Source organism: Durio zibethinus, chromosome 15 (genome assembly GCF_047325235.1).
Source record: "Durio zibethinus cultivar Kanyao isolate XHJ-2024 chromosome 15, ASM4732523v1, whole genome shotgun sequence".
NCBI lineage: Eukaryota > Viridiplantae > Streptophyta > Magnoliopsida > Malvales > Malvaceae > Durio > Durio zibethinus.
The window spans coordinates 12504644-12512948 of NC_143176.1; positions in this window are offsets into that span (position 1 = coordinate 12504644).

Consider the following 8305-nt stretch of genomic DNA (forward strand, 5'->3'; position numbering starts at 1 on the left):
AGTTTTGAGGAGATATGTTCCAATAGAGGAAGTGCAGAGCATTTTACAACACTGCCATGTGTCAGAATATGAAGGACACTACAAAGGGTTAAAGGACAACAACCAAGTATTGCAATATGGTTTCTATTGGTCTATTCTATTTAAATATGCATATAAGTTTGTCACTAAATGTGATAGATATCAATAGATGAGAAATTTGTCAAAATTACATGAAATGCCACTGAACAACATATTAGGGTTGAGGTCTTTGATGTCTTTGGGATAGATTTCATGGGACCATTTGTGTCTTTCTTTGGAAACATCTGTATATTGTTAGCAATAGACTACATCTCTAAAAGGTAGAAGCCATAACATAACCTTTAAGTGACACCAAGGTCATACTTATGTTTTTAAAGAAAAACATTTTCATAAGGTTTGGTTCACCTATACCCATAATAAGTGATGAGGGCACCAACTTCTGCAATAAAATTTTTGATAAGATATTAGGAATAGTGTTGTTTGCATTTACATGCCTTGCTTGTTACTTGTTTTTATGATTACTTGCATTTATAGTACTTGTTTAGCTTAGGAATAGTGTAATTCATTCTTTAAACCTTTTGATTGAGCTAAATATAGATAAAGTATATTAGTAACTAGTACTTAGGCTAGACTTTTAAAAAGATCAATCTTCATGGGATGATACTTTACTTATCATTTTATTACTTAAACGGCCTATGTATTTACAGTACCAATCACAAGTAAGCAAGGAAAGTTAAAAACTATGGCAAAAGGTTGCCACCTTTCTCTTCCCCCTTCTCTTGATGATTTTAGAGACATATAGGAAAAGGCCATAGATTTGGTTTTTGAGGATTAAATTAAAGGAAAAGAGAGCTTTTAAACAACATACATTCAAGCTCCCTTATTTATTGCAATACTTAGAGAAAAACATTCAACCTCACATAAAAGGCCTTTCCTTTCTTACTATATTTTGTAAAAAGATAAGAGAAGATGAAAAACTTGAAGTGTAATAGAGACTACATACATGAAACTAAAAATTGCATGAAAGGAAATATGATAAAGGTGAAGAAAAATATTAACTTTCTAGCTTTCAAAAATTTTATGATTTTTTACTCATTTTCCTAGGGTATTGTGCCACTTTTATCAGCCTTAAAACAAGCTATTTAAAGAAAAAACCTACTGTTCTTATCCATTTGACTAGATCTCATACAAAAGAGGAGAATAGTTTGTCATTTTCTTACTATTATTGGTGACCAAGTTTCAATGTAAACCATAGGATCATTGTACTATAAAATCTAATAGTTTACATTAATTACAGCATATTCTTTTAGCTGTATATGAAGTTGTCCCATCATGCAATGTAGAATGATAATTCTACCCCTCTTAAGCGAATTAGGCCATTTTCATGTTATTCTTCTAAATTTTTGTTCCAATGGCAATCCGTTCACTTTATTATGACAAGAAATGATTATATAAGTCACTAACTTTATTTCTCACACGTGCTTAATGTTTGACTTCATTTTGACCAAATTATGAAAATCTTTGTACATGGTTTTTTTTTTAACTTTTCTATTTATTTTGGAGTCAAATTTTAATTTTTGAGATCTCAAATCATAATTTTATTAATTCTAAGCCTTAATTAGTACCAATCAAAATTGTGATTTTATTTTTTAGGTTTAACCCAAGTTTGACAAAACTGACCAACTTTGACTAAAGTTTTCTAAGTGGTATTTTGGTCCAAAACATAAGTTTTGATTAAATCTAAGGGTTTACAATTAATTTCTTTGAAAATCCTACAGTACGGATAAGTTTGACTAAATTAACTTATGTTTGACCAAAATCAATCCTGGTTTGACCAAAAATTTGATTGAAGAATTTTCAAAGCATTGAAATACATATTTGCCTATAACCTCGATTCGAAATAAATTCAAAATTTTTTACTTGGATTTGACATTTAAATGTGATGTTTGACCATGTTTGACTAGTTGATTTTAACTTTATCTTGATTTTTATCACTTGTTTGAATGCCAAGTCCAAAAGTCCACTTGTTCAAACAACTTGAAACACTTGTGAGATTCAAAACTTTTGAAAAAAAATAGGGTTATGATTTTAAATGTCTAATTTTGATTAGAAAAAACCTAAACAAAATTAGATATTTACAGTTGTCCCTCTTTGTATATTTCTAAGAATGAAGAGTAATGCAAATGTGAGGACAACAATTTTGTTTGGAATTAAAGACTTAAAATTTTAAAGGTTTCTTCTTCTTCTTATTCTTCTTCTTTTTAAGAAAAAGAATAAATTTGAAAAGCTCATATCCTTTGAAGCTCTAGAATTTTTTAAAATAAATTGTAAAAGTTTGTTTTAAGTCTTAAGCTAAACTGAGCCAAAACTTGATAATGAAATGACTTGGATGGAACCAAAGTATAAAAATGCTATGACCTTGGATTGAATTGAAGCTTAAAAATGGAATGACCTGGATTGAATCAAAGACTAAAAAATTGACTTGGACTGAACTTGAAGTCTAAAATTATTATGACTTAAATTAAACTAAAGTTTAAAAATGCAAGGACTTGGACTCAATTCAAGTCTAAAAATACTATGACTTGGACTGAACTAAAGCCTGAACATATAATGACCTAGATTGAGTTGAAGTCTGAAAATGACTTAGATTGAATCAAAAGCTAAAAATGACCTAGATTAAACAAAAGTCTAAAAATGACTTGGACTGAATTGAAGTCTGAAAAATACAACAACCTAAAGTAAACCAAAATCTAAAAATGTTATGACTTGGACTAAGCAAAAGCTTGAAAATATAATCATCTAGACTAAGCTAAAGTCTAAAAATAACCTACACTAAACTAAAACCTAAGAAAGACCTAGATCAAATCGAAGTCTAAAAAATGCAACAACCTAAACTGAATTGAAGTCTAAAAATGCTATGATTTAGACTGAGCTAGAGTTTGAAATTTAAAATTTAACAAATAATACCCAGAGGTTTTAAAGATTATGATCGAAGATTTTAGAAATTGTTTTTCCTTGTAGGAAAGTCTCCCTTCGCTAAAGATTGACACTTTGTTTTTAAAGAGTTATTTCATTATTCTTTTAATCTCATTTCCATGGTATGCTATTTGTTTCCCTTACTGAAAAAAAACACATGCAATGAATGTAATGAATGCAATGAACACAATGCATGTCATGCAATTATTAATTCATACCATGCGCTTTAAATTATGATAACATGATTTTCAAGATCATATTTTACATCTTTTGATGTCTTCCATTCTTTAGATTCTAAACATAGCTCTACGATTGGCTTGGAGATCCTACAAACTGATGTCTGTAAACACTTATTTTAATGATAGTGTTCCCAGTGCTATCTATGTTAAGGGATTGGTTGAATGAAACCATATCTCATTGGGAATAACTCGTTCCAATATTGCTACCACTTTGAGTGCGAGAAGGAAGCTCAATGAAGAAGATCATTTACTTGATAGCTTTTGACATTGGATACTCTAGATTTCAATGAGATCCATTGTTCCTTTGTCCAATCCTTTTGCTATTGCTTGTTGCCAAACTCCTTAATAGGGATGAAAAAGTTCAAATAAGGATGGAATTGTACTTTTTCCTATCCTTAGAAATGGCTTTGAATCCAAATATACAAAAGTTGTGCACATCCCATGAATCAACCTTCCTCTTTTCTCTAGTAGTAATTCAAAGGCTTGATGGTTTCTACTATGATTGTAGGAGACAGGTTTAAATTTTTGTCTATTTGCTTGAAGAAGTCCACCACTTATGCTTTTTAATAACACCAAAATATATAGAAATTTTATATGTCAAAATGGTACTAATATTTAAAATTTTGGATGATTTTTAGTGTCTTTCATATTGTTTTCATGGCTTTAGGTTTTTTCAACTCAAATACTCATTTTCATGCAAGCCATGCATGTAACCATACAAAGCTCACAATTGGCCTAACCATTTGATAATTCTATTTTTTACAGAATTATAATACGGCTTATTTGATTAAGTTTATTACTTACTTTATAAATATTGCTTGATTCCTAGCAATTGAATTTAATTTCCACCTCAATTGTAGGTAAATTAGAAGATTAAAAGGCTAAATTGGATTAAGTTGCTAAATTGGCCACTTCTTGCAATGCCATTGGTGCATAAATGAAAACATTGGCCATGACTTGCATGGATTGCATGGTTAAGAGAGTTGCTGACCATGAAGTTGCTGAGTCAAGTTTAAAGTGGGGATACCAACTTCTAATATTTGGTCGAAAGAAAAAAGAGCTGAAATGATGGCATAAAATGACAAAGAAAATCAGCTGGCACTAGCTATATGTTACCTTGCCTAGTTGGACCCATTGTGCCCTAAAATGACGCATAATTGTTGCTGGAAATGAGCTGCTGAAAGAGGCCATTGAATGACAGTTAGATAAGGAGAAAAATGCGATATTTTCTACATTTTTTGTTGAAAAGAGGAGCCATCTGCTGTGTTGCAAATTGTCAACGTTTGCAACCAAATTTCCTCCATTATATTCAGCCGTCTACTCTCCAAAATGGGGCAATAAAGCAGCTGACTTGGATGTAAACTACACTTCTATTGGTTGTAACAAGAAAAACAAGATCACTCTTAAAAAAAACCTCACATTTTCTCCATGGCAAGAGAACAAAAACAACTGCTGTCAACCAAATCGGACTTTTTTAAAAATGACGTTGCTGAGTCACTGGTTTGTTGTTGCCACTTTGGCAGCTGACATGGCTTTATCTTGCAAGGATATTGATCACTAAAAGACATCTCAGCAGCTACTACATTTGAGTATGAAGGGAGGAGAAAGCAGCTGGCCACGTCCCATGCATGAAAAACAAAATAAAACAACTCAAAGCCGGATGCATCTTCTTATTGCTGCTAGTCAAAATTTTGCTAAAGATTGAGGCTGTAAGCTAAATGCTGAGCTGGGTGAGGAGCTGGCACAATATTGGAAGGACATTGGTTCAACAAGGAAGCTTCACATGCTTTCACATGGGCTACCAAAGGAGCTTTATCTTCCCCATTTTCACCCAAGATTATCGAATACATGGGTCCTTCACTTCCAAAAGAGTCAGCGGGGTGTCTTTGATACTGGAGTGTCTTTGACAATGGGGTGTGGGAAAAAAAACAACACTAAGGGAAGACTTTTTGGAAAAGACTCTAGCATTTTAATGACCGCTTAGCCTTGCACTAGGGGGGAGGAATGGAACCATAAATCAGACACCAAGTCATGCCAATTTCCTGCTCTATTCATCTCCAAGTAGCAGCAGCAGTTTGGCTATTGTTTTACCATCTTTCTCTAATATTTTTCCTTTGTATTTGGTCCAAATTCTGTCCACTTTTATTACGTTTTCTAAAATATAATTTTAGATTAAAGGTTGATGAATTAAACACACAAAATGGCTTGGAAGAGGCCCAAACTGCACTGCCTATTCTCCATGGCAGTCACAGTTTGAGCCCTTCTTGGAACTTCATTTTTTTTACTTTTGTTAGCTGCTTGTGTTGTTTAATTTCATGCTTTTACTTTCTCTTTTGTATCTTATTTCAGTTTTTAACTTAAGGTGTGATTGTTCAAGTTTTTATGTAATATTTTTATTTGCATTTCTCCCCATTTGTGATGCAGAAAACCTGCTGCCTATCTTCCAATGGTAGTCACGGTTGTGAGCATTTTCAAGGGTGCTTCTCCATTCATTTCTTGCTTAAAAAAGTTTTTAGCTTATCCTTTAGTCTCTATTACTTGTTAGTTAATGTTAAGTTTAATTGGGAAGAGCAAAAACCCATCATAAATATGCAAGAATCCTACGTTACCAGTATATGATTTCCAAATTTAATATTTACAGTTTTTGTTTATTTTCCCTTGCTTTCCAAGGTTGTTTTAACTAGATAAGGATAATATTTGGATGCTATTAGGTTGAGACATCAACTATGAGGCTCCATATTACTTGAATCTAATATTTTTCTATTTTTATTGCATTTATTTTCAACATGTGGAGCTGCTGTGTTTTGAATTTTCTTTTGACGTTGTAGTTGGTTTAAAATTACATGCTCTTTAGTTTATATTCGGTTACTATGTTGGTTTTTTTAATTCAATGTTCTTTAATTCCTAATGCTCAATTAACTTTTAATTTAATTTTCAAGTTTAATTGCTTTAAGTTTCATGATGCTTAGCTCTTGTATATAAATTAGTTTTCTGCACGTGTTCTTTTTAGATTAAGTTTCTTTGTGTGCTTTTTAATTTTCTTGTAATTTAAATTTCATATGCAATTTATGTTTCAAGCATTTTAATTTTCTATGTTATTTGAATTTGCTGCAATTTTAATTTTTCATGTTGTTTAAATTTATGCAATTTATTTTTCTTGTAATTTAATTTCAATTCTTTAAATTTCATGCCTTCTTTTACTTTTTATGCAATTTATTTTTCATGCTCTTTACATTGATGCAATTTAAATTTTCATGCTATTTAATTATTTGCAATTTAAGTTTAATGTTGATTTAAATTCTCAAGCTCTTTAATTTTTGTTAGATTTGAATATACATAAGGTGCTCGATTTTAGTATTTAGCTCTAGATATCATTGTAATCTCTTAGAGATGATACTCGAAGTTAATAGTTCCACTTTATTACTTGAGCGACTCATATACTTGCGGTGTATGCAATAAGCTTTTGGCACCATTGCCAAGGATTGTAGACATAGTTTAGTGCGAATATTTACCAAGCATACCTAGGTGTAGTTCAAATCATTTTTTTTCTTAGCTTTTGTACCTTTAGTTTCTTTTCAATGAATTGGGATAACTTGTCAAGTTATTTTGAGCCTATGTTTTGGAGTGATAATACTTTATCTCATATTAATGGATTTCAAAACACTATAGTTGAACCTTTAAGGCATAATACTTCTAGAGATTTATCTTCCCCCTTTGAGTTTGAATTTCAAAACCAGTGGTCCTATGAGAGTCTAGTGTCCATGAGTGCTACTAATAAGTGTGAATCAGATCCCATTAAAGCTTTGACCTCTTAGATAGCAACTCTAGCTAATAAAATAGATGCCATTAGAGCTCAATATGACCCCAATCTTGTCCATCCATCCCTGAGCCCATTTCTATGTTGTGATAGTTGTGGTGGAGATCACTTTAGTGATAGGTGTCCTATTACCATTGAACCTGTTCAATTTAAGGGCTACCCAGATAGTTAATAATTTGAATTATGTCTAAACACTTACACTCTAAGGTCAGAAAATCATCCAAGTCTCTTACAAGATATAAGTCATGAAAAGTCATTCAGTTCTATACCTATGTATTCCTCAACTTACCCAACCGAATTTTCTAGACCTCAATATCCTTTACCACAATATCTTGATCCAGTACAGTATTCTCCACCTTACAATTTGCCTCCTTAATATCCTTAAGATCCATAATATCCATCCCACCATCCATCATTAGATTACTTTTCCATACCACAACAATTCCCATCACCATAATTTCTTCCTCTTTAAGAGTAGATGTAATCGTTAGAAAAAATGCTTAACACAATTGCATATCAATATTTTGCTATGCTTCAAATGCAAGAAACTATTCTTCAAGAACAAGAAACTTCTATCAGGAATTTAAAGATTCATGTAGGTCGAATTGATAACGCCCCTAGTATCCATCCTTAAGATAACTCACCTAATGATACCAATACCTTACCTTTAAGAATAAGTGAGGAGTACTATAGAGAGACTGAACATGAAATGCCTCTACCTATAGAACCTTTAGAGCAAATTACATATTAGATTAAAGATCAAGATGATAGGCAGGATGAAAAGTTGTGTAATGTTCTTGATTCTAGGAATGATGTAGAGTTTTGTGGTGATTTTGTGGAACCTTGTCCTTTAAAGTCTTTAGAGGAGTTAATGTTTGGGGGAGAGACCAGAGTCAGGATGATGAACTAGTTCAAGAATCTAAAATTCAAGTAGGGGATAGTATTTGTTCTATTATTGAAAACATATTTAAGCCCTTTAGGACACTCATTTCATTTTTGCAACATTTTCAAGAACAAATGCCTGATTTGTTAGAAATGAATGTGGTGGATAAGTATGTTGATAAGGGCTTCTTAAAAAAAAATCCATATACACCTATAAAGCCTAGTGGAGAGGTTGATAATGAGTTTGAGGAGTTCTGGAGAAATATTCTAGAGGCTAATAATAATGAGGAGCTTGATGATGATGAAATTGAGGAATTCTTAAATGATAAGGATAAACATAAAGTTAAAGAGTTTTTTAATAGTGTAGAGGCTC